The 25,795-nt window shown below is 48.0% G+C and overlaps 16 non-coding genes across 16 annotated transcripts; all 16 read left to right on the top strand.

Annotated features, from left to right (window-relative positions):
* The first annotated feature begins 816 nt into the window (after positions 1-816).
* Positions 817-889, top strand: TRNAF-GAA (transfer RNA phenylalanine (anticodon GAA)). Its single transcript has one exon. It is a non-coding gene; the product is annotated as a tRNA-Phe (tRNA).
* A 244-nt stretch (positions 890-1,133) lies between these two features.
* Positions 1,134-1,206, top strand: TRNAF-GAA (transfer RNA phenylalanine (anticodon GAA)). Its single transcript has one exon. It is a non-coding gene; the product is annotated as a tRNA-Phe (tRNA).
* An 852-nt stretch (positions 1,207-2,058) lies between these two features.
* TRNAF-GAA (transfer RNA phenylalanine (anticodon GAA)) lies at positions 2,059-2,131 on the top strand. Its single transcript has one exon. It is a non-coding gene; the product is annotated as a tRNA-Phe (tRNA).
* Positions 2,132-2,375: 244 nt separating this feature from the next.
* On the top strand, positions 2,376-2,448 carry TRNAF-GAA (transfer RNA phenylalanine (anticodon GAA)). Its single transcript has one exon. It is a non-coding gene; the product is annotated as a tRNA-Phe (tRNA).
* Positions 2,449-3,300: 852 nt separating this feature from the next.
* TRNAF-GAA (transfer RNA phenylalanine (anticodon GAA)) lies at positions 3,301-3,373 on the top strand. Its single transcript has one exon. It is a non-coding gene; the product is annotated as a tRNA-Phe (tRNA).
* Positions 3,374-4,224: 851 nt separating this feature from the next.
* TRNAF-GAA (transfer RNA phenylalanine (anticodon GAA)) lies at positions 4,225-4,297 on the top strand. Its single transcript has one exon. It is a non-coding gene; the product is annotated as a tRNA-Phe (tRNA).
* A 5,163-nt stretch (positions 4,298-9,460) lies between these two features.
* On the top strand, positions 9,461-9,533 carry TRNAF-GAA (transfer RNA phenylalanine (anticodon GAA)). The gene has a single exon. It is a non-coding gene; the product is annotated as a tRNA-Phe (tRNA).
* An 852-nt stretch (positions 9,534-10,385) lies between these two features.
* TRNAF-GAA (transfer RNA phenylalanine (anticodon GAA)) lies at positions 10,386-10,458 on the top strand. Its single transcript has one exon. It is a non-coding gene; the product is annotated as a tRNA-Phe (tRNA).
* A 244-nt stretch (positions 10,459-10,702) lies between these two features.
* TRNAF-GAA (transfer RNA phenylalanine (anticodon GAA)) lies at positions 10,703-10,775 on the top strand. The gene has a single exon. It is a non-coding gene; the product is annotated as a tRNA-Phe (tRNA).
* A 6,403-nt stretch (positions 10,776-17,178) lies between these two features.
* TRNAF-GAA (transfer RNA phenylalanine (anticodon GAA)) lies at positions 17,179-17,251 on the top strand. Its single transcript has one exon. It is a non-coding gene; the product is annotated as a tRNA-Phe (tRNA).
* Positions 17,252-22,433: 5,182 nt separating this feature from the next.
* Positions 22,434-22,506, top strand: TRNAF-GAA (transfer RNA phenylalanine (anticodon GAA)). The gene has a single exon. It is a non-coding gene; the product is annotated as a tRNA-Phe (tRNA).
* Positions 22,507-22,751: 245 nt separating this feature from the next.
* On the top strand, positions 22,752-22,824 carry TRNAF-GAA (transfer RNA phenylalanine (anticodon GAA)). Its single transcript has one exon. It is a non-coding gene; the product is annotated as a tRNA-Phe (tRNA).
* Positions 22,825-23,370: 546 nt separating this feature from the next.
* Positions 23,371-23,443, top strand: TRNAF-GAA (transfer RNA phenylalanine (anticodon GAA)). Its single transcript has one exon. It is a non-coding gene; the product is annotated as a tRNA-Phe (tRNA).
* A 244-nt stretch (positions 23,444-23,687) lies between these two features.
* TRNAF-GAA (transfer RNA phenylalanine (anticodon GAA)) lies at positions 23,688-23,760 on the top strand. The gene has a single exon. It is a non-coding gene; the product is annotated as a tRNA-Phe (tRNA).
* Positions 23,761-24,304: 544 nt separating this feature from the next.
* On the top strand, positions 24,305-24,377 carry TRNAF-GAA (transfer RNA phenylalanine (anticodon GAA)). The gene has a single exon. It is a non-coding gene; the product is annotated as a tRNA-Phe (tRNA).
* Positions 24,378-25,227: 850 nt separating this feature from the next.
* TRNAF-GAA (transfer RNA phenylalanine (anticodon GAA)) lies at positions 25,228-25,300 on the top strand. Its single transcript has one exon. It is a non-coding gene; the product is annotated as a tRNA-Phe (tRNA).
* Positions 25,301-25,795: the final 495 nt, after the last annotated feature.

The raw sequence follows: 25,795 nt of genomic DNA, 5'->3' as shown, positions 1-25,795 counted from the left end.
ACATACAAATGGCAATTCAGACAGCATTGTGAGCTTTTCTGTTACTTCTGCGATACGCCACTGTTTAACATTATTAGAAGCGTGCGTAGTGTACAGCAAATGGGGGAGCGAATCTTCTTTAAAGAAGTTTACTTTCTGCGGGTACGTTAGACGGCGGTTCGTGGGAACCCAGTCATCGCGTAGCGCCTCATCATTTCGTTACTCGTACCGCCGAAATAGCTCAGTTGGGAGAGCGTGCAACAAAAGGTCCCGGGTTTCAGCATATTCGTATTGCGTTTTTTTTTTCTTAGCCGTTGATCATAAAGATACAAATGGCAATTCAGACAGCATTGTGAGCTTTTCTGTTACTTCTGCGATACGCCACTGTTTAACATTATTAGAAGCGTGCGTAGTGTACAGCAAATGGGGGAGCGAATCTTTTTAAAAGAAGTTTACTCTCTGTGGGTACGTTAGACGGCGGTTCGTGGGAACCCAGTCATCGCGTAGCGCCTCATCATTTCGTTACTCGTACCGCCGAAATAGCTCAGTTGGGAGAGCGTACAACAAAACGTCCCGGGTTTCAGCATATTAGTAGTGCGTTTTTTTTTTCTTAGCCGTTGATCATAAAGATACAAATGGCAATTCAGACAGCATTGTGAGCTTTTCTGTTACTTCCGCGATACGCCACTGTTTAGCATTAATAGAAGCGTGCGTAGCGAACGGCAAATGGGGGGAGCGAATCTTTTTAAAAGAAGTTTACTTTCTGCGGGTACGTTAGACGGCGGTTAGTGTGAACCCAGTCATCGCGTAGCGCCTCATCATTTCGTTACTCTTACCGCCGAAATAGCTCAGTTGGGAGAGCGTTAGACTGAAGATCTAAAGGTCCCTGGTTCGATCCCGGGTTTCGGCATATGCATAGTGCCTTTTTTTTAGCCGTTGATCATAACATACAAATGGCAATTCAGACAGCATTGTGAGCTTTTCTGTTACTTCTGCGATACGCCACTGTTTAACATTATTAGAAGCGTGCGTAGTGTACAGCAAATGGGGGAGCGAATCTTCTTTAAAGAAGTTTACTTTCTGCGGGTACGTTAGACGGCGGTTCGTGGGAACCCAGTCATCGCGTAGCGCCTCATCATTTTGTTACTCGTACCGCCGAAATAGCTCAGTTGGGAGGGCGTTAGACTGAAGATCTAAAGGTCCCTGGTTCGATCCCGGGTTTCGGCATATGCATAGTGCCTTTTTTTTAGCCGTTGATCATAACCATACAAATGGCAATTCAGACAGCATTGTGAGCTTTTCTGTTACTTCTGCGATACGCCACTGTTTAACATTATTAGAAGCGTGCGTAGTGTACAGCAAATGGAGGAGCGTATCTTCTTTAAAGAAGTTTACTTTCTGCGGGTACGTTAGACGGCGGTTCGTGGGAACCCAGTCATCGCGTAGCGCCTCATCATTTCGTTACTCGTACCGCCGAAATAGCTCAGTTGGGAGAGCGTGCAACAAAAGGTCCCGGGTTTCAGCATATTCATATTGCGTTTTTTTTTTCTTAGCCGTTGATCATAAAGATACAAATGGCAATTCAGACAGCATTGTGAGCTTTTCTGTTACTTCTGCGATACGCCACTGTTTAACATTATTAGAAGCGTGCGTAGTGTACAGCAAATGGGGGAGCGAATCTTTTTAAAAGAAGTTTACTCTCTGTGGGTACGTTAGACGGCGGTTCGTGGGAACCGAGTCATCGCGTAGCGCCTCATCATTTCGTTACTCGTACCGCCGAAATAGCTCAGTTGGGAGAGCGTACAACAAAACGTCCCGGGTTTCAGCATATTAGTAGTGCGTTTTTTTTTTCTTAGCCGTTGATCATAAAGATACAAATGGCAATTCAGACAGCATTGTGAGCTTTTCTTTTACTTCCGCGATACGCCACTGTTTAGCATTAATAGAAGCGTGCGTAGCGAACGGCAAATGGGGGGAGCGAATCTTTTTAAAAGAAGTTTACTTTCTGCGGGTACGTTAGACGGCGGTTAGTGTGAACCCAGTCATCGCGTAGCGCCTCATCATTTCGTTACTCGTACCGCCGAAATAGCTCAGTTGGGAGAGCGTTAGACTGAAGATCTAAAGGTCCCTGGTTCGATCCCGGGTTTCGGCATATGTATAGTGCCTTTTTTTTAGCCGTTGATCATAACATACAAATGGCAATTCAGACAGCATTGTGAGCTTTTCTGTTACTTCTGCGATACGCCACTGTTTAACATTATTAGAAGCGTGCGTAGTGTACAGCAAATGGGGGAGCGAATCTTCTTTAAAGAAGTTTACTTTCTGCGGGTACGTTAGACGGCGGTTCGTGGGAACCCAGTCATCGCGTAGCGCCTCATCATTTTGTTACTCGTACCGCCGAAATAGCTCAGTTGGGAGGGCGTTAGACTGAAGATCTAAAGGTCCCTGGTTCGATCCCGGGTTTCGGCATATGCATAGTGCCTTTTTTTTAGCCGTTGATCATAACCATACAAATGGCAATTCAGACAGCATTGTGAGCTTTTCTGTTACTTCTGCGATACGCCACTGTTTAACATTATTAGAAGCGTGCGTAGTGTACAGCAAATGGAGGAGCGTATCTTCTTTAAAGAAGTTTACTTTCTGCGGGTACGTTAGACGGCGGTTCGTGGGAACCCAGTCATCGCGTAGCGCCTCATCATTTCGTTACTCGTACCGCCGAAATAGCTCAGTTGGGAGAGCGTGCAACAAAAGGTCCCGGGTTTCAGCATATTCATATTGCGTTTTTTTTTTCTTAGCCGTTGATCATAAAGATACAAATGGCAATTCAGACAGCATTGTGAGCTTTTCTGTTACTTCTGCGATACGCCACTGTTTAACATTATTAGAAGCGTGCGTAGTGTACAGCAAATGGGGGAGCGAATCTTTTTAAAAGAAGTTTACTCTCTGTGGGTACGTTAGACGGCGGTTCGTGGGAACCCAGTCATCGCGTAGCGCCTCATCATTTCGTTACTCGTACCGCCGAAATAGCTCAGTTGGGAGAGCGTACAACAAAACGTCCCGGGTTTCAGCATATTAGTAGTGCGTTTTTTTTTTCTTAGCCGTTGATCATAAAGATACAAATGGCAATTCAGACAGCATTGTGAGCTTTTCTTTTACTTCCGCGATACGCCACTGTTTAGCATTAATAGAAGCGTGCGTAGCGAACGGCAAATGGGGGGAGCGAATCTTTTTAAAAGAAGTTTACTTTCTGCGGGTACGTTAGACGGCGGTTAGTGTGAACCCAGTCATCGCGTAGCGCCTCATCATTTCGTTACTCGTACCGCCGAAATAGCTCAGTTGGGAGAGCGTTAGACTGAAGATCTAAAGGTCCCTGGTTCGATCCCGGGTTTCGGCATATGCCTAGTGCCTTTTTTTTAGCCGTTGATCATAACATACAAATGGCAATTCAGACAGCATTGTGAGCTTTTCTGTTACTTCTGCGATACGCCACTGTTTAACATTATTAGAAGCGTGCGTAGTGTACAGCAAATGGGGGAGCGAATCTTCTTTAAAGAAGTTTACTTTCTGCGGGTACGTTAGACGGCGGTTCGTGGGAACCCAGTCATCGCGTAGCGCCTCATCATTTCGTTACTCGTACCGCCGAAATAGCTCAGTTGGGAGAGCGTGCAACAAAAGGTCCCGGGTTTCAGCATATTCGTATTGCGTTTTTTTTTTCTTAGCCGTTGATCATAAAGATACAAATGGCAATTCAGACAGCATTGTGAGCTTTTCTGTTACTTCTGCGATACGCCACTGTTTAACATTATTAGAAGCGTGCGTAGTGTACAGCAAATGGGGGAGCGAATCTTTTTAAATGAAGTTTACTCTCTGTGGGTACGTTAGACGGCGGTTCGTGGGAACCCAGTCATCGCGTAGCGCCTCATCATTTCGTTACTCGTACCGCCGAAATAGCTCAGTTGGGAGAGCGTACAACAAAACGTCCCGGGTTTCAGCATATTAGTAGTGCGTTTTTTTTTTCTTAGCCGTTGATCATAAAGATACAAATGGCAATTCAGACAGCATTGTGAGCTTTTCTGTTACTTCCGCGATACGCCACTGTTTAGCATTAATAGAAGCGTGCGTAGCGAACGGCAAATGGGGGGAGCGAATCTTTTTAAAAGAAGTTTACTTTCTGCGGGTACGTTAGACGGCGGTTAGTGTGAACCCAGTCATCGCGTAGCGCCTCATCATTTCGTTACTCTTACCGCCGAAATAGCTCAGTTGGGAGAGCGTTAGACTGAAGATCTAAAGGTCCCTGGTTCGATCCCGGGTTTCGGCATATGCATAGTGCCTTTTTTTTAGCCGTTGATCATAACATACAAATGGCAATTCAGACAGCATTGTGAGCTTTTCTGTTACTTCTGCGATACGCCACATTCTGCTTCCGGCTCCCGAGCTGAACGGATCGCGGGATCATGAGCTCCAGTGGAGCGGCTTATGCGGCTGTTAGCCGCGGCAACAGGCTTTCGACATCGGAAGATAAGGACTACCAGATTATTTTGCCTCGTCTACCTACAGGACGCATCGTGTTAAACACAGTTTTTTTGCACGGCGACACTCGTGTTCGCCCGTTTCGCGTAGAGGATTTTCGGGACGCGCTTCAAGCTCTTGGTATGCTCTCTGGCGTCGTCGCCCTTGGAGCGTACCAAATCAACCACGTATGGGCTGTGACGATGAAGACAGCCGAGATGGCCCAAAAGCTGGCTGCACTGAAGGAGCTTCAGGTCAAGGGGCGTCGCTGCCTGGTCATCGACCCTAAAGAACAGCAGGTGAAGCTTCGTCTTCACTGGCTTCTTCATGGTGTGGATGATGAAGACGTAAAGACTGCGCTGGCTTCCTTTGGCAAAGTCACGGAAGTAACCCGGGAGCGCTGGCGGGTGGATGGCGTTTCCGACAAGGGCTCGACGACCCGAGCTGTGCTGCTGCAGCTGAAGGCTGGACTGAAAGTCGACGACCTGCCCCACCAGATCCGCGTCGCCGGCGAGCTTGCGCTGGTCGTAGCCCCAGGTCGCCCCATGCAGTGCCTGCGCTGCCGGGGCTCTGGTCACGTTCGTCGAGAATGTAAGGTTCCCCGTTGCTCCCGGTGCAGGCTTTTCGGACACAACGACACGGACTGTGTACGTTCATACGCAGCAGCCGCGGGGTCGGCGGAGAGCGAGCCGTTGACATCAGACCACATGATGGACGTGACCGAGGCCGAGGATGCGGCCAAGGGAGCTGGAAGCGGCAATGCGGTGGCAGAAGCGAGCGGGACGACGACGCCGACTAAAGGAGGACCGAATAATGTCCCTCCTCCCGACGAGCCAGAAACCGCACTAATCAGCGTCAGGGTGACCCAGACAGAAAATGAGAGCCGCCAGCCGGCTACAGATACTACGGAGGCAGCGGAAAACGACAACGCGACCCCTGCTAGCGCCCGCGTCGAAAGCGTCTCGGCACCGGTGAAGAGGTCCCTGCAGCAGGAGGAGAAAGTGGACGGAAAGGCCAGCGGTGACTCCGAGGCGCCGCCAGCTAAGACGCTACCCGGCAGGCGCTCCACCCTCAAGCCTAAGCCTAACCTGGAGGCTGACCGTAGGCTCACCCCGAAGCCGACCAAAGACGAACTCGGACGACGGCCACCGGATGGCCACGGAGGCGTCTAGCGGTCAGCTAGACGTTAAGGTGAGCACCATGCTCCGGGCCTTCTCCCCTCCCGTTTAAATCAGTAATGGCTACCAACCCGTCGCTTAGCCTCGGCACGCTAAACGTTCGAGGTCTGGCCGCCAAAAGGAAACAGAGTCAGGTGTATCGACTGCTAGTGGACCACGACCTCGACGTTTTAGCAGTGCAAGAAACCAAGGTAGACGGCGAGGAGGAGACCGGGAGCATGGTGCAAAGGTTCACGTACAACTACTATACGGTAGTGAGCCACGCCTTAGGGACTTCGGCGGGGTGTGTCTTGTTCGTGAGGAAGCTTCCAGGCCTGGTTATAGACGGTTACTTCTCGTGCTCTTCCGGTCGACTTGTCGTTTGTGATTTCAGCTATTGCGATGTCCAATGGCGCGTGCTGTGCATTTATGCGCCTAATACGGTGCAAGAAAGGGTAAATTTCTTTTTGAACTTGAGGCACCACTTGTCTGTGCACAAAACGATAGCCTGTGTTGGGGACTTCAATTGTGTATTGAACATCGAAGACAGGTCTACGCGACGCGTAATTTACGACAAAAGCAGCGATATCATGGCGCAGATCATACATGAATTTGAATTAGAGGATATCGCTCAGTGTTTCGGGGCTGACCGAGAAGTGAAGTACACCCACTTCCAGGGAACAAGTCATGCACGATTAGACCGTATCTACCTGTCATATCATTTAGTAGAAAAATGCCAGTGCTATGCAGTTACTGCCGTATCCTTTTCTGACCACTGCCTGGTAAAATGCAGGGTGGGCCGCAAAAAAGAACGAAACGAATTCGTCTGGGAACTGTGGAAAATGAATGCTGAGCTTCTACGGGACGATACTTTTAACGAGACGGTAGTGAATGCTCTGAATTCTTTTGGAAAAGACAGTTCTATGAAATTGGGCGAGGAATGGGAGCTGTCGAAACAAACTATTAAAATCAAGGCAATTGAAAGAAGTAGCGTACTACGATATGAAGAGAAGGCAAGAGAAAGGGATTTAAAAACATTACTGGAAAAATTCGTGACGCTCGAATGCATGCAACCCGGAGCTTATCAAGAAGATATGCGTGCTATTAAGAAAAAGCTCGAGGTTTTCGATGAAGAGCGTTATCGAGGTGCGCTCGTGCGCGCGAGAGCAGAAAGACTAGCATGCGGGGAAATGCCTTCGAAAAGAGCACTGGGATTAGAAAAAAAGCACTCCAGACGCAAACAGATTGAGGCCATCGAATATAACGGGCTGGTAGTAACTGATACGAAGAATATAGGGCGTGCCTTCTTTGAACATTTCCAAAAGCTTTTCGCATTCAGGCCCGTCAACATGCAAAGTTTCAAGGACTTATTTTTGCAGCGAATGCCACAGCTGTCGAGTGACGTTAAAGAAACGTTGGAAGGACAAATAACTGAACAGGAAGTGATAAAGGCCATCGAAGACCTGAACCCTGGCAAGTCACCAGGTCCAGACGGTCTTTGTGCCGCTTGGTACAAATCGTTCAAAAGCCACCTAGCTCCTATCTTGACCGCAATTTTCAATGAAGCATACCAAATGAAAATATTTCCACCATCTTTCGGCCAGTCCCATACAGTACTAATACCTAAAACAGAAGAGACCGAGAAGCTCAAGCAACTTTCCTCCTATAGACCCATAGCGCTTACTAACTGTGACTACAAAATACTGATGAAGGTGCTGGCACGGCGTATGCAGTCAGTCATTAAGGAAGTAGTCGGCCCACACCAAACGTGTGGCATTCGCGGAAGAACAATCTTCACTAACATTCACAAGTTGAAGTGTGTGCTGGAGTGTTGTGATGCCATGTGTGATGCAGTAGCGATCCTCCAGCTTGACTTGGAGAAAGCGTTTGATTGCGTTTCTCACGAGATATTGCTCACCATCCTTGAACATGTTAATTTTGGCCACATAATCACTGAGGGGGTGACCATGGCGTACCGGAGTTGCTATACGAGACTTATAATTAATCAAAGGCTGGGGGCCCCCATTAACGTGAAGCGCTCCGTTCGCCAGGGTTGTCCACTCAGCCCACTCCTGTTTTGTGTTTACATAGAAACGCTATGTCAGGCCATCATTGAAAATGAATACATTAAGGGATTTTGCCTCCAAGCAGCAGAGGTGAAGTTATTGGCATATGCTGACGATGTGGCCGTATGTTGTAAAGATACGCAAAGTGTATTGAACGCTGTGAGTATCGTCAGACTGTTTGGTAATGCCACTAATAGCTTCGTGAACTGGCAGAAATGTTTGGGGTTTTGGCACGGGGGATGGGCGTCCACCCCAGACCACTTTTCGAACGTCACCTGGGTCACGACGCCAGTTAAGTACCTTGGCGCACCCCTTGATGCCTACAAGGACAGTAGCGAGTACTGGAAGGAGCGGACAAAAGAAATAAAAGAAAAAGCCGACCGATGGAACGCCGGTCACCTGTCAATGTTCGCGAAAGCAACAGCGTGCAACATGTTTCTCGTAACAAAGATCTGGTACGTAATGCAGGTCCTACAGTGCTCTCGGATTAATGTGCAGAAACTGCACCGCGTGTTCGCTGTTTTCGTGTGGGCATCGAGCTGGGAGCGATGTAGCCGAGATAATCTCTTTCGGCGCGTGAAGGATGGTGGTCTGGGGTTGGCGCACCTCTTCTTGCGTCAACTAGTAAACAGGTTCTTCTTTTTTCGAGACACAAATGACCCATTTCTACGCACCGCTATCCAAATGAGGTTGTCAAGATCACTTCCCGAATTCGTTGTAGGCACCGAAATAATGCCAGGACCAGTTCGTGGTTTCTTTAGGGAAATAATTCAGAGTGTTTCCTTTTTGCGTGTTCGTTTTTCTAGTGCATATTTGTGGAGTGTAAAACGGAAAACGTTATATCGTGATTTATGTGACAGTGTATTGCTGGTACCCATGTACAGAGCCCTGTACAGTGGAGGCCCAGGCCTAGATGTATTGAAAAGGGTGAAGAAGATGCCAGTTCAACCAGCCACTAAATCGTTCTTCTTTAAATTACACACCGGTACTCTACCTGTTAAAATCTTTCTTGAACAACGTGGGTTCTACATGCCATGGGGAACCCACTGCCTTATATGTAAAAAAGCAGAAAGCATAGATCATGTCTTCATCCACTGTTGGGAAGGGGTCTTTTTCTGGGACGTGTTACAAAGGACTCTAAAAAAAGAGCTACCTATAGATCCCCACGGAATCAGGTTTCTGCCAGTATATGACGACGAAGGTTTCCCGTACGACGTCATCATGCTTACGGGCCTCCACTGTTTATGGCGCGCAAGAATGGCGGGCTACCATTGTGACCCGGATGCCCGACCAGCGCGTGTATACTTCCGGGAATGCATGCAACGGTATGTGGAAGTGCAGAAGTTGCAACAGCCTGTTCCTGAGTGGCTGTCGAGGGTTGAACCCCTTACAGCACTAAAGGAATTTTAATCCGACAACGTCGTGCCACAGTAGCGGACGGCAACGAATGTAAATATTACTGTTCTTTGTTCCGTTTGTGTATTCATTCGTTTTTGCTTCTTTGGTCTTTGTTTATATCATTTAAGGAATGTGTGTTGTGGTGACATGTCGAGGATTGGCAATAAAGAAAAAAAAAAAAAAAAAATTCTGCGATACGCCACTGTTTAACATTATTAGAAGCGTGCGTAGTGTACAGCAAATGGGGGAGCGAATCTTCTTTAAAGAAGTTTACTTTCTGCGGGTACGTTAGACGGCGGTTCGTGGGAACCCAGTCATCGCGTAGCGCCTCATCATTTTGTTACTCGTACCGCCGAAATAGCTCAGTTGGGAGGGCGTTAGACTGAAGATCTAAAGGTCCCTGGTTCGATCCCGGGTTTCGGCATATGCATAGTGCCTTTTTTTTAGCCGTTGATCATAACCATACAAATGGCAATTCAGACAGCATTGTGAGCTTTTCTGTTACTTCTGCGATACGCCACTGTTTAACATTATTAGAAGCGTGCGTAGTGTACAGCAAATGGAGGAGCGTATCTTCTTTAAAGAAGTTTACTTTCTGCGGGTACGTTAGACGGCGGTTCGTGGGAACCCAGTCATCGCGTAGCGCCTCATCATTTCGTTACTCGTACCGCCGAAATAGCTCAGTTGGGAGAGCGTGCAACAAAAGGTCCCGGGTTTCAGCATATTCATATTGCGTTTTTTTTTTCTTAGCCGTTGATCATAAAGATACAAATGGCAATTCAGACAGCATTGTGAGCTTTTCTGTTACTTCTGCGATACGCCACTGTTTAACATTATTAGAAGCGTGCGTAGTGTACAGCAAATGGGGGAGCGAATCTTTTTAAAAGAAGTTTACTCTCTGTGGGTACGTTAGACGGCGGTTCGTGGGAACCCAGTCATCGCGTAGCGCCTCATCATTTCGTTACTCGTACCGCCGAAATAGCTCAGTTGGGAGAGCGTACAACAAAACGTCCCGGGTTTCAGCATATTAGTAGTGCGTTTTTTTTTTCTTAGCCGTTGATCATAAAGATACAAATGGCAATTCAGACAGCATTGTGAGCTTTTCTTTTACTTCCGCGATACGCCACTGTTTAGCATTAATAGAAGCGTGCGTAGCGAACGGCAAATGGGGGGAGCGAATCTTTTTAAAAGAAGTTTACTTTCTGCGGGTACGTTAGACGGCGGTTAGTGTGAACCCAGTCATCGCGTAGCGCCTCATCATTTCGTTACTCGTACCGCCGAAATAGCTCAGTTGGGAGAGCGTTAGACTGAAGATCTAAAGGTCCCTGGTTCGATCCCGGGTTTCGGCATATGTATAGTGCCTTTTTTTTAGCCGTTGATCATAACATACAAATGGCAATTCAGACAGCATTGTGAGCTTTTCTGTTACTTCTGCGATACGCCACTGTTTAACATTATTAGATGCGTGCGTAGTGTACAGCAAATGGGGGAGCGAATCTTCTTTAAAGAAGTTTACTTTCTGCGGGTACGTTAGACGGCGGTTCGTGGGAACCCAGTCATCGCGTAGCGCCTCATCATTTTGTTACTCGTACCGCCGAAATAGCTCAGTTGGGAGGGCGTTAGACTGAAGATCTAAAGGTCCCTGGTTCGATCCCGGGTTTCGGCATATGCATAGTGCCTTTTTTTTAGCCGTTGATTATAACCATACAAATGGCAATTCAGACAGCATTGTGAGCTTTTCTGTTACTTCTGCGGTACGCCACCGTTTAACAATAATAGAAGCGTGCGTAGTGTACAGCAAATGGGGGAGCGAATCTTTTTAAAAGAAGTTTACTTTCTGCGGGTGCGTTAGACGGCGGTTCGTGGGAACCCAGTCATCGCGTAGCGCCTCATCATTTCGTTACTCGTACCGCCGAAATAGCTCAGTTGGGAGAGCGTTAGATCATTCTGCTTCCGGCTCCCGAGCTAAACGGATCGTAGGATCATGGGCTCCAATGGAGCGGCATATGCGGCTGTTAGCCGCGGCAACAGGCTTTCGACGGAGGAAGATAAGGATTTCCAGATTATTTTGCCTCGGCTACCTACAGGACGCATTGTTTTAAATACAGTTTTTTTGCACGGCGACGCTCGTGTTCGCCCGTTCCGTGTGGAAGATTTCCGGGACGCGCTTCAAGCTGTTGGTATGCTCTCTGGCGTCGTCGCCCTTGGAGCATACCAAATCAACCATGTATGGGCGGTGACGATGAAGACAGCCGAGGCTGCCGAAAAGCTGGCTGCCCTGAAGGAGCTACAGGTGAAGGGGCGTCGCTGCCTGGTCATCGACCCCAAGGAACAACAGGTGAAGCTTCGTATCCACTGGCTTCTGCATGGGGTGGACGACGAAGACGTCAAGACCGCGCTGGCCTCCTTCGGCAAAGTGACGGAAGTGACCCGGGAGCGCTGGCGAGTGGATGGCGTTTCCGACAAGGGCTCGACGACCCGAGCAGTGCTGCTGCAGCTGAAAGCCGGAATGAAAGTTGACGACCTGCCCCACCAGATCCGCGTCGCCGGCGAGCTTGCGCTGGTGGTAGCCCCAGGTCGCCCCATGCAGTGCCTACGCTGCCGGGGCTCTGGCCACGTTCGACGAGAATGCAAGGTTCCCCGTTGTTCCCGGTGCAGGCTTTTTGGACACAACGACGCGGACTGTGTACGCTCTTACGCAGTAGCCGCGGGCTCGGCGCAGAGCGAGCCGTCGGCATCAGAACATATGATGGACGTGACCGAGGCGGAGGAAGCGGCCAAGGGTGCTGGAAACAGCAACGTGGCGGCAGAAACGAGCGCGACGACCAAGCAGGCCGAAGCAGGAAGGAATAATATCCCTCCCCCTAAGGAACCAGCAGCTACAGTCGAGAGCGTGCAGACGGCCCCGCAAGAAAATGAGAGCCACCAGCGAGCTACGGATGCAACGCAGGCAGAGGCGGACGACAACGCGACCCATGCTAGCGCCCGCGTCGAATCCGTCTCGGCACCGGTCAAGAGATCCCTGCAGCACGAGGAGAAAGTCGACGGAAAGGCCGGCGGTGACTCCGAGCCACCACCCGCTAAGACGCTACCCGGAAGGCGCTCCACCATCAAGCCTAAGCCGAACTTGGAGGCTGACCGCAGGCTCACCCCGAAGCCGACCAAAGACGAACTCGGACGACGGCCACCGGATGGCCACGGAGGCGTCTAGCGGTCAGCTAGACGTTAAGGTGAGCACCATGCTCCGGGCCTTCTCCCCTCCCGTTTAAATCAGTAATGGCTACCAACCCGTCGCTCAGCCTCGGCACGCTAAACGTTCGAGGTCTGGCCGCCAAAAAGAAACAGAGTCAGGTTTACAGACTACTAGTGGACCACGACCTCGACGTTTTAGCCGTGCAAGAAACCAAGGTAGACGGCGAGGAGGAGACCGGGAGCATGGTGCAAAGGTTCACGTACAACTACTATACGGTAGTGAGCCACGCCTTAGGGACTTCGGCGGGATGTGTGTTGTTCGTGAGGAAGCTTCCAGGACTGGTTATTGACGGTTACTTCTCGTGCACTTCCGGTCGACTTGTCGTTTGTGATTTCAGTTATTGCGATGTCAAATGGCGCGTGTTGTGCATTTATGCACCTAATACAGTGCAAGAGAGGGCAACTTTCTTTTTGAACCTAAAGCATCACTTCTCTGTGCAAAAAACAATAGCCTGTGTAGGGGATTTCAACTGCGTATTGAATGCTGAGGATAGGTCTACGCGACGCGTAGTTTATGACAAAAGCAGCGATATCCTCGCACAAATTATACATGAGTTCGAATTAGAAGATGTCGCTGAGTGTTTTCGGGCTGACCGAGACGTGATGTACACTCACTTTCAGGGCACAAGTCACGCACGATTAGACCGGATCTATCTATCATACGATTTGGTAGAAAAATGCCAGTGCTATGCAGTTACGGCCATATCATTCTCGGATCACTGCCTGGTAAAATGCAGGGTAGGCAGCAAGAAAGAACGAAACAAATTCGTTTGGGAACTGTGGAAAATGAATTCTGAGCTGCTACGAGATGAAACTTTTAATGAAAAGGTAGTGGCTGCTCTGAATTCTTTTGCAACGGATAGTTCTATAAAGTTTGGCGAGGAATGGGAGTTGTTGAAGCAAACCATCAAAATGAAAGCAATTGAAAGAAGTAGCGTACTGCGTTATGAAGAAAAGGCCAGTGAAAAGGATTTAAAAACATTGCTGGCAAAATTGGCGACGCTGGAATGCAAGCAACCGGGCGCTTATCAAGACGATATGCGCGCTGTTAAGAAAAAGCTCGAAGTGTTCGACGAAGAACGCTATCGAGGCGCACTCGTGCGTGCTAGAGCAGAAAGACTAACATGCGGGGAAACGCCAACGAAAAGAGCGATGGGACTAGAAAAAAAACATTCCAGACGTAAGCAGATTGAGGCCATTGAATATGAAGGGGTGGTATTAACCGATAACAATAACATAGGGCATGCGTTCCTTGAGCATTACAAAAAACTTTTTGCATTCAGGCCTGTCAACATGCACGATTTCAATAATTTATTTTTGCAACGAATGCCACAGCTGTCGTCTGAAGTTAAAGAAACCTTAGAACGACCATTAACAGAACATGAAGTGATGAAGGCCATCGAAGACCTGAATCCTGGCAAGTCGCCAGGTCCAGACGGTCTTTGTGCCGCCTGGTACAAATCTTTTAAAGGCCACCTAGCTCATATCTTAACCGCCGTTTACAACGAAGCATACGAACTGAAAATACTTCCACCATCCTTTGGCCAGTCCCATACCGTACTAATACCGAAAACAGAAGACACCGAAAAGCTCAAGCAACTTTCATCATACAGACCCATTGCGCTTACTAATTGCGACTACAAAATATTGATGAAGGTGTTGGCACGGCGTATGCAGTCAGTCATTAAGGATGTAGTCGGCCCACACCAGACGTGTGGAATTCGCGGAAGAACCATCTTTACTAACATTCATAAGTTGAAGTGTGTGCTGGAGTGTTGTGATGCCATGTGTGAGGCAGTTGCGATCCTCCAGCTAGACTTGGAGAAAGCATTTGACTGTGTTTCTCACGAGATATTGCTCACCATCCTTCAACATGTTAATTTTGGCCACATAATCACTGAGGGGGTGACCATGGCGTACCGGAGTTGCTATACGAGACTTATAATTAATCAAATGCTGGGGGCCCCCATTAACGTGAAGCGCTCCGTTCGCCAGGGTTGTCCACTCAGCCCACTCCTGTTTTGTGTTTACATAGAAACGCTATGTCAGGCCATCATTGAAAATGAATACATTAAGGGATTTTGCCTCCAAGCAGCAGAGGTGAAGTTATTGGCATATGCTGACGATGTGGCTGTATGTTGTAAAGATACGCAAAGTGTATTGAACGCAGTGAGTATCGTCAGACAGTTTGGTAATGCCACTAATAGCTTCGTGAACTGGCAGAAATGTTTGGGGTTTTGGCACGGGGAATGGGCGTCCACACCAGACCACTTTTCCAACGTAACCTGGGTCACGACGCCAGTTAAGTACCTTGGCGCACCCCTTGATGCCTACAGGGACAGTAGCGAATACTGGAAGGAGCGAACAAAAGAAGTAAAAGAAAAAGCCGACCGATGGAACGCCGTTCACTTGTCCATGTTCGCGCGAGCTACAGCGTGCAACACGTTTCTCGTGACAAAGATCTGGTACGTGATGCAGGTCCTACAGTGCTCTCGGATTAATGTGCAGAAACTGCACCGCGTGTTCGCTGTGTTCGTGTGGGCATCGAGCTGGGAGCGATGCAGCCGAGATAATCTCTTCCGACGCGTGAAGGATGGTGGTCTGGGGTTGGCGCACCTTTTCTTGCGTCAACTGGTGAATAGATTCTTCTTCTTTCGAGATACAAACGACCCATTTCTGCGCACGGTGATCCAAATGAGGCTTTCAAGATCACTTCCCGAGTTTGTAGTAGGTACCGAAATAATGCCAGGATCTGTCCGTGGGTTCTTTCGGGAAATAGTTGATAGTGTTTCTTTTTTGCGTGTTCGTTTTTCAAGTGAATATTTGTGGAATGCAAAACGGAAAAAGTTATACCGTGATTTGTGTGATAGTGTATTGCTAGTACCCATGTACAGAGCCGTGTACAGTGGAGGCCCAGGCCTAGACGTCTTGAAAAGGGTGAAGATGATGCCAGTTCAACCAGCCACGAAATCTTTCTTCTTTAAATTACATACCGGTACCTTATCTGTTAAAATTTTCCTGGAACAACGTGGGTTCTACATGCCGTGGGGAACCCACTGCCTCATTTGTAAAAAACCGGAAAGCATAGATCATGTCTTCATCCACTGTTGGGAGGGGGTTTTCTTCTGGGACGTGTTGCAAAGGACTTTGAAAAAGGAGTTACCGATAGATCCACACGGAATCAGGTTTCTGGCAGTTAATGATGACGAAGGATTCCCGTACGACCTTATCATGCTAACAGGCCTCCACTGTTTATGGCGCGCAAGAATGGCGGGCTACCATTGTGACCCGGATGCCCGACCGGCGCGTTTATACTTTCGAGAATGTATGCAAAAATATGTAGAAGTGCAGAAGTTGCAACAGCCTGTTCCTGAGTGGCTGCCGAGGGTTGAACCCCTGACAGCGCTCAAGGAATTTTAATACGACAATGTCATGCCACAGTAGCGGACGGCAACGAATGTGTATATTACTGTTTCTTGTTCCGTTTTTGTATTCATTATTTCCTTTTTGTCTTTTTCTTTCGTTTCTGTGTATATCATTTAAGGAATGTGTGTTGTGGTGACATGTCGAGGATTGGCAATAAAGAAAAAAAAAAAAAAAAAAAAGGAGAGCGTTAGATTGAAGATCTAAAGGTCCCTGGTTCGATCCCGGGTTTCGGCATATGCATAGTGCCTTTTTTTTAGCCGTTGATCATAACCATACAAATGGCAATTCAGACAGCATTGTGAGCTTTTCTGTTACTTCTGCGATACGCCACTGTTTAACATTATTAGAAGCGTGCGTAGTGTACAGCAAATGGGGGAGCGTATCTTCTTTAAAGAAGTTTACTTTCTGCGGGTACGTTAGACGGCGGTTCGTGGGAACCCAGTCATCGCGTAGCGCCTCATCATTTCGTTACTCGTACCGCCGAAATAGCTCAGTTGGGAGAGCGTGCAACAAAAGGTCCCGGGTTTCAGCATATTCGTATTGCGTTTTTTTTTTCTTAGCCGTTGATCATAAAGATACAAATGGCAATTCAGACAGCATTGTGAGCTTTTCTGTTACTTCTGCGATACGCCACTGTTTAACATTATTAGAAGCGTGCGTAGTGTACAGCAAATGGGGGAGCGAATCTTTTTAAAAGAAGTTTACTCTCTGTGGGTACGTTAGACGGCGGTTCGTGGGAACCCAGTCATCGCGTAGCGCCTCATCATTTCGTTACTCGTACCGCCGAAATAGCTCAGTTGGGAGAGCGTACAACAAAACGTCCCGGGTTTCAGCATATTAGTAGTGCGTTTTTTTTTTCTTAGCCGTTGATCATAAAGATACAAATGGCAATTCAGACAGCATTGTGAGCTTTTCTGTTACTTCCGCGATACGCCACTGTTTAGCATTAATAGAAGCGTGCGTAGCGAACGGCAAATGGGGGGAGCGAATCTTTTTAAAAGAAGTTTACTTTCTGCGGGTACGTTAGACGGCGGTTAGTGTGAACCCAGTCATCGCGTAGCGCCTCATCATTTCGTTACTCGTACCGCCGAAATGGCTCAGTTGGGAGAGCGTACAACAAAAGGTCCCGGGTTTCAGCATATTCGTATTGCGTTTTTTTTTTCTTAGCCGTTGATCATAAAGATACAAATGGCAATTCAGACAGCATTGTGAGCTTTTCTGTTGCTGCCGTGACACGCCACTGTTTAACATTATTAGAAGCGTGCGTAGCGAACAGCAAATGGGGGGGATCGAATGTTTTCAAAAGAAGTTTACTTTCTGCGGGTGCGTTAGACGGCGGTTCCTGGGAACCCAGTCATCGCGTAGCGCCTCATCATTTCGTTACTCGTACCGCCGAAATAGTTCAGTTGGGAGAGCGTTAGACTGAAGAACTAAAGGTACCTGGTTCGATCCCGGGTTTCGGCATATGCATAGTGCCTTTTTTTTAGCCGTTGATCATAACCATACAAATGGCAATTCAGACAGCAATGTGAGCATTTCTGTTACTTCTGCGATACGCCACTGTTTAACATTATTAGAAGCGTGCGTAGTGTACAGCAAATGGGGGAGCGAATCTTCTTTAAAGAAGTTACTTTCTGCGGGTACGTTAGACGGCGGTTCGTGGGAACCCAGTCATCGCGTAGCGCCTCATCATTTTGTTACTCGTATCGCCGAAATAGCTCATTCTGCTTCCGGCAGCCGAGCTGAGCGGTCGGCAGAATCATGGGCTCCAGTGGAGCAGCGACAGCGGCCACTTTTGGCCGCGGAAACAGGCTCAACGATGATAAGGATTATGCTTTTATTCTGCCGCAGCTGCCTAAAGGACAACTGGTGATTAACACCGTCTTTTTGCACGGTGATGTACGTGCGAGGCCGTACAAGGTGGAGGATTTCAGGGATGCCCTTCTGCCGACGGGCCTGCTGCCTGATGTGGTATGCATAGGGGCTTACCAAATCAACCATGTCTGGGCAGTGACCCTCTGCGATGCAGCTGCAACGAAAAAGCTGCTTGCCCTGAAGGAACTTCAAGTGAACGGACGACGGTGCCTCATCGTTGACCCGCAGGACCAACAGGTGAAGCTTAGGCTTCACTGGCTGCTCTACGGCGTTGCCGACGAGGACGTCCGGACGGCTTTCGCGGCTTTCGGCAAGGTGGAGGAGGTGAGCCGGGAGCGGTGGCGCGTTGAAGGCATGGGAACCAAGACCTCAACCACCAGGACCGTCCTTCTCAAGCTGAAGGCCAGCATGAAAGTGGAAGACCTCCCCCATCAGATCCGCGTTGGTGGAGAGTTAGCCTTGGTTGTCGTTCCCGGTCGACCGATGCAGTGCCTGCGCTGCCACGGCACGGGACACGTCCGCCGTGAGTGCAGAGTCCCACGTTGTACCCGGTGCAGACGTTTCGGCCACGTCGACGCTGAATGCGTGAAGTCCTATGCCGCTGTGACCGGCCCACCAGCGAATGATGTTGCGGCAGAGCACGTGATGGACGTGGCCGAGGCGGAGGACGCGGCTAAAGGAACCGGTGACATGGTGTCGACAGCGACAACTACAGGGACGACGACTTTGGAGGTAGACGTAAAGGCGGCTGAGGCTACCCAGAAACCGAGTAGGGCGGAACAGGTCGCTACGACTGAGGTGCAGGCGACGGGAAGCGTCAGTGAAGACGCACCTGACGACGCGACCGCAATGCAGGAGGACGAGAGCGTCACCGACGACGACCATACTGGGGCTCTTGCTGCCTCCGTCAAGCGCACCCACGACCAGACGAAGGACCGCGAGGATCGGGCAACCAGCACCAGTGAGGGACCGCCGACGAAGACGCCTCATGGGAGGCGGTTGGGCTACAAGCCAAAGCCCAATGTACCGCCTGAAAAGAAGCCTGCCGACAAAGCGGCCACGTCTAAGGACACCAACAAGCCGGGAGGTCCCGGAGGCGGCTAGCCGAGGGCTAGTCGTGAGCGGTAAGCACCATGCTCCGGGCCTACTTTTCTTTTAGATCAAGATGGCTCAAATACCGTCCCTTAGGATTGCCACATTAAACGTGAGAGGCCTGGCGGCTAGTCGTAGGCAAAGTCAGGTCCTACGGTTAGTCACTGACCACGACATAGACGTACTAGCCGTCCAGGAAACGAAGGTTGAAGGAGAGGAGGGGACCGGGAGCATGGTGCGACGTTTCACGACTAGGTTTTTTGTGGTGGTTAGCCATGCGTTAGGCACGGCTGGAGGGTGCGTTCTTCTTGTGAAAAAGCTGCCTGGACTGCAGATTCAAAATATTTTTTCGTGTCAGTCAGGAAGGACTGTTCTCTGTGATATTGTTATGTGTGATGCTGAGTTCCGCGTTATATGCGTATATGCGCCGAATTCAGTAGATGAGCGCGTCCGTTTTTTTTCGAACCTTTCACAATATGTATGTTGTAATATGCGCGTGATGCTGTTAGGTGACTTTAATTGTGTGTTAAGTGCTGGAGACAGAGTCAATAATACAGGTGTGCGTGACCGAAGCAGTGAAGTGTTATCAAATTTAATTAATGAAAATGAACTCGATGATGTTTTTGAATGTCTGGAAGGGGGGCGTCAAGTGACTTTCACCCGTTTTCAGGGCAGCAGCCATGCGCGTTTGGACCGAATTTACATTTCATTGGATACAATTCCAAGATGCCACAGTTATTGTGTAGTACCAGTGTCGTTTTCAGATCACTGCCTGGTGAAATGTAACGTAGGTATAATGAAAAGGAGACATGTATTTAACTGGGATATGTGGAAAATGAATGCCTTGTTACTAAATGACCAGCCCTTTTTACAGGTAGTACGGGATGCGGCTAATGAAGTTCAATGTGATGTTGTGGGAACAATCGTCGACAAGTGGGAAAGTTTTAAACAAAAGATTAAAATGAAAGCGATAGAAAGATCCAGTTGTAAAAAATTCGAGAAGGAAATGAAAGAAAAGGGTTTAAGAACACTGCTTGGGCAGCTGCTAACGCTTGAGTGCAAAGAGCCTGGTGCGTACAAACACGATGTGCGAAACGTCAAAGAAAAACTAGAACTGTTTGACAAGGAACGCTATCAAGGTGCCATCGTGCGAGCACGTGCAGATGCACTAGCGGCAGGGGAGACGCCCACGAAAAGGGCGCTCGGTTTAGAGAAGGCGTATGGACGAAGAAACCATGTCGACCAGATTTTAGTGAATGGGAATGTCGTTGACGACAGTGATAGCATTCGTCAAGCCTTCTTTGAGCACTACCAGTCGCTTTTTGCATTTCAGGAAGCGAATGTTGACGGTTTTAAAGCAGGTTTTCTGCATCGCATGCCACGTTTGAGTGATGATGTGAAAAAGCGATTAGAAGAAAAAATAATGGAGAGAGAAGTCGAAAAGGCAATCGACGATTTGAACATGGGTAAATCACCAGGACCTGATGGACTCAGCGCAGGTCTATATAAAGCTTTTAAAAGAGAGCTGGCGCCTTTGCTAGCACACGTATTTAATGATGCATACGAGAAGAAATCGTTACCACCTTCCTTCGGAAAAACGCACACCATTCTAATACCGAAGAGCGATCAAATAGACAAACTCAGATTAGTGTCATCCTACAGACCAATTTCACTAACAAACGTCGATTATAAAATATTTATGAAGGTTTTAGCTAGCAGACTTCAAGGCGTCATCAAGGAAATAGTCGCAGACCATCAAACTTGTGGCATCAAAGGGCGATCTATCTTTTCAAACATCCATAAGATGCGATGTGTGCTCGAGTGCTGTGACGTCACCGGTGGCGGTGTTGCAGTTCTTCAGCTCGACCTAGAGAAAGCGTTCGATTGTGTTGCTCACGTTATTTTGTTTGCCATCTTAGATCATGTTAATGTCGGTTCCATCATCACTGAGGGCGTGGCCTTGGCGTACCAGAATTGCACAACAAGATTAATTGTTAATAAGTCTCTGGGGGCCCCCATCAACGTCATGCGTTCAGTGCGCCAAGGCTGCCCCCTCAGCCCGCTGTTATTTGCTATCTACGTAGAAGCAATGTGTGTAGCAATTAATGAAAATGACGGAATACGGGGTTTCAGATTGGCAGCGACAGAAGTGAAGTTGCTTGCATATGCAGATGACATTGCAGTGTGTTGCACTGACCAACCGAGCGTAACGGAAACAATCTCTGTAGTAAAGCATTTCTGTGCCGTAACGGGTAGCAGAGTAAACTGGGGCAAATCTCTAGGGCTGTGGCACGGGGACTGGGTTTCTGCACCCGACTATTTCGCGAACATGAACTGGGTGAGAACTCCGACAAGGTATCTGGGTGTTCCCCTAGACAGGTACAATAGCAGCGACGAATACTGGAGGAACCAAACCAAAGAACTGAAAGAAAAAGTAGATAAATGGAAAGGTAATAACCTGTCCATATTTGCAAGAGCGACAGTTTGTAACGCGTTTTTTATTACTAAGTTATATTACGTCCTGCAAACACTGTATTGTTCTAGAGTAAATGTGCAAAGGCTGCACAGAGTGTTCGCGGTTTTCATCTGGGGATCAACATGGGAACGGTGCAGCCGAACAAATTTGTTCAGAAGAGTGAAGGATGGGGGTGTGGGGCTGGCGCATCTTTTTGTTGGTCAAGTTGTGAACCGATTTTTGTTTTTTCGCGATGTGCGCGACCCTTTTCTGCGCACCGTATGTCAGCTAAGGTTGAGTAACGCTTTGCCGGCACATGTTGTTAGCACGGCAAGCATGACGGGAACGCTGCGTGGTTATTTCAAGGAAGTGGTCGACAGTGTACACTTCCTTTCTGTTCGTTTTACAAATGATTATCTTTGTGAAGTGAAAAGGAAAATATTGTATAGAGATGTATGCGACATAGTGTTCCCAGTGCCTTTATACAGATCCATATACAGTGGAGGGCCAGGACAGGACGTACTTAAAAGAGTAAAACATATGCAGGTGCCACCAGGGGTAAAGACCTTCTTCTTTAAGCTACACACCGGAACGCTCTCCGTGAAGACGTTTCTGGAGGAAAGGGGTTGTCTCGTACCTTGGGGGTCGCACTGCTTGATATGCAAGAAGCCCGAAAATATAGATCACGTTTTCCTACATTGCTGGGCGGCAGTTTTCTTCTGGGACGTCTTAAAGCGAACCCTGAAGAAAGAGCTACCGGTGGACCCCCAAGGTATCAGGTATCTGGCCATTAAAGATGACGACGGGGTTCCCTATGACTTTGTTATGTTGAATGCTCTGCACTGTATATGGCGGGCCCGTATGGCAGGGTACCATTGCGATCCTGACGCTAGGCCAGTTCGTGCTTATTTCAAAGAATGTATCTCGCGATTTATTGAAATTCAGAAACTAGAGGAATGTGTACCGGATTGGCTGTCAAGGCTAGAACCCCTGACAGCCATGAAGGAATTTTAGTTTGACAACGCCAGTCCAATATGGACAGACGGCTCAATTGTGCGGTTCCTATCCTTAGGCACCTTCCGTTGGTATTTCTTTTTTTTTCTTTTTTTGTGTGTTTCTTCCAATGGTTGAAATTTGTGACACATGAGTGTGTGATAACTGTATCGTCTGAGTAATGTCGAAGACCGGCAATAAACAAAAAAAAAAAAAAAAAAAAAAAAAAACGCCGAAATAGCTCAGTTGGGAGAGCGTTAGACTGAAGATCTAAAGGTCCCTGGTTCGATCCTGGGTTTCGGCATTTGCATAGTGCCTTTTTTTAGCCGTTGATCATAACCATACAAATGGCAATTCAGACAGCATTGTGAGCTTTTCTGTTACTTCTGCGATACGCCACTGTTTAGCATTAATAGCAGCGTGCGTAGCGAACGGCAAATGGGGGAAGCGAATCTTTTTAAAAGAAGTTTACTTTCTGCGGGTACGTTAGACGGCGGTTCGTGGGAACCCAGTCATCGCGTAGCGCCTCATCATTTCGTTACTCGTAACGCCGAAATAGCTCAGTTGGGAGAGCGTTAGACTGAAGATCTAAAGGTCCCTGGTTCGATCCTGGGTTTCGGCATTTGCATAGTGCCTTTTTTTTAGCCGTTGATCATAACCATACAAATGGCAATTCAGACAGCATTGTGAGCTTTTCTGTTACTTCTGCGATACGCCACTGTTTAACATTTTTAGAAGTGTGCGTAGTGTACAGCAAATGGGGGAGCGAATCTTCTTTAAAGAAGTTTACTTTCTTCGGGTACGTTAGACGGCGGTTCGTGGGAACCCAGTCATCGCGTAGCGCCTCATTTCGTTACTCTTACCGCCGAAATAGCTCAGTTGGGAGAGCGTACAGCAAAAGGTCCCGGGTTTCAGCATATTCGTAGTGCGTTTTTTTTTTCATAGCCGTTGATCATAAAGATACAAATGGCAATTCAGACAGCATTGTGAGCTTTTCTGTTACTTCCGCGATATGCCACTGTTTAGCATTAATAGAAGCGTGCGTAGCGAACGGCAAATGGGGGAAGCGAATCTTTTTAAAAGAAGTTTACTTTCTGCGGGTACGTTAGACGGCGGTTCGTGGGAACCCAGTCATCGCGTAGCGCCTCATCATTTCGTTACTCGTACCGCCGAAAAAGCTCAGTTGGGAGAGCGTTAGACTGAAGATATAAAGGTCCCTGGTTCGATCCCGGGTTTCGGCATATGCATAGTGCATTTTTTTAGCCGTTGATCGTAACCATATAAATGGCAAATCAGACAGCATTGTGAGCTTTTCTGTTACTTCTGCGATACGCCACTGATTAACATTATTATAAGCGTGCGTAGTGTACAGCAAATGGGGGAGCGAATCTTCTTTAAAGAAGTTTACATTCTGCGGGTACGTTAGACGGCCTTTCGTGGGAACCCAGTCATCGCGTAGCGCCTCATCATTTCGTTACTCGTACCGCAGAAATAGCTCAGTTGGGAGAGCGTTAGACTGAAGATCTAAAGGTCCCTGGTTCGATCCCGGGTTTCGGCATATGCATAGTGCCCTTTTTTTAGCCGTTGATCATAACCATACAAATGGCAATTCAGACAGCATTGTGAGCTTTTCTGTTACTTCTGCGATACGCCACTGTTTAACATTTTAGAAGCGTTCGTAGTGTACAGAAAATGGGGGAGCGAATCTTCTTTAAAGAAGTTTACTTTCTTCGGGTACGTTAGACGGCGGTTCGTGGGAACCCAGTCATCGCGTAGCGCCTCATTTCGTTACCCGTACCGCAGAAATAGCTCAGTTGGGAGAGCGTACAAAAAAGGTCCCGGGTTTCAGCATATTCGTATTGCGTTTTTTTTTTCTTAGCCGTTGATCATAAAGATACAAATGGCAATTCAGACAGCATTGTGAGCTTATCTGTTACTGCCGTGATACGCCACAGTTTAACATTAATAGAAGCGTGCGTAGCGAACGGCAAATGGGGGGAGCGAATCTTTTTAAAAGAAGTTTACTTTCTGCGGGTACGTTAGACGGCGGTTCGTGGGAACCCAGTCATCGCGTAGCGCCTCATCATTTCGTTACTCGTACCGCCGAAAAAGCTCAGTTGGGAGAGCGTTAGACTGAAGATCTAAAGGTCCCTGGTTCGATCCCGGGTTTCGGCATATGCATAGTGCCTTTTTTTAGCCGTTGATCATAACCATACAAATGGCAATTCAGACAGCATTGTGAGCTTTTCTGTTACTTCTGCGATACGCCACTGTATAACATTTTTAGAAGCGTGCGTAGTGTACAGCAAATGGGCGAGCGGATCTTCTTTAAAGAAGTTTACATTCTGCGGGTACGTTAGACGGCGGTTCGTGGGAACCCGGTCATCGCGTAGCGCCTCATCATTTCGTTACTCGTACCGCCGAAATAGCTCAGTTGGGAGAGCGTACAGCAAAAGGTCCCGGGTTTCAGCATATTCGTAGTGCGTTTTTTTTTTCATAGCCGTTGATCATAAAGATACAAATGGCAATTCAGACAGCATTGTGAGCTTTTCTGTTACTTCCGCGATATGCCACTGTTTAGCATTAATAGAAGCGTGCGTAGCGAACGGCAAATGGGGGGAGCGAATCTTTTTAAAAGAAGTTTACTTTCTGCGGGTACGTTAGACGGCGGTTCGTGGGAACCAAGTCATCGCGTAGCGCCTCATCATTTCGTTACCCGTACCGCAGAAATAGCTCAGTTGGGAGAGTGTACAAAAAAGGTCCCGGGTTTCAGCATATTCGTATTGCGTTTTTTTTTCTTAGCCGTTGATCATAAAGATACAAATGGCAATTCAGACAGCATTGTGAGCTTTTCTGTTACTTCCGCGATACGCCACTGTTTAGCATTAATAGAAGCGTGCGTAGCGAACGGCAAATTGGGGGAGCGAATCTTTTTAAAAGAAGTTTACTTTCTGCGGATACGTTAGACGGCGGTTCGTGGGAAACCAGTCATCGCGTAGCGCCTCATCATTTCGTTACTCGTACCGCAGAAATAGCTCAGTTGGGAGAGCGTTAGACTGAAGATCTAAAGGTCCCTGGTTCGATCCCGGGTTTCGGCATATGCATAGTGCCTTTTTTTTAGCCGTTGATCATAACCATACAAATGGCAATTCAGACAGGATTGTGAGCTTTCCTGTTACTTCTGCGATACGCAACTGTTTAACATTATTAGAAGCGTGCGTAGTGTACAGCAAATGGGGGAGCGAATCTTTTTAAAAGAAGTTTACTCTCTGCGGGTACGTTAGACGGCGGTTCGTGTGAACCCAGTCATCGCGTAGCGCCTCATCATTTCGTTACTCGTACCGCCGAAATAGCTCAGTTGGGAGAGCGTGCAACAAAAGGTCCCGGATTTCAGCATATTCGTAGTGCGTTTTTTCTTTCTTAGCCGTTGATCATAAAGATACAAATCGCAATTCAGACAGCATTGTGAGCTTATCTGTTACTGCCGTGATACGCCACTGTTTAACATTAATAGAAGCGTGCGTAGCGAACAGCAAATGGGGGGGAGCGAATCTTTTTAAAAGAAGTTTACTTTCTGCGGGTACGTTAGACGG

Source organism: Dermacentor andersoni, chromosome 1 (assembly GCF_023375885.2).
Source record: "Dermacentor andersoni chromosome 1, qqDerAnde1_hic_scaffold, whole genome shotgun sequence".
NCBI classification, from domain to species: domain Eukaryota; kingdom Metazoa; phylum Arthropoda; class Arachnida; order Ixodida; family Ixodidae; genus Dermacentor; species Dermacentor andersoni.
Note: the sequence above shows the minus strand (reverse complement) of the source record. Positions and strands in the feature narration are given on the sequence as shown.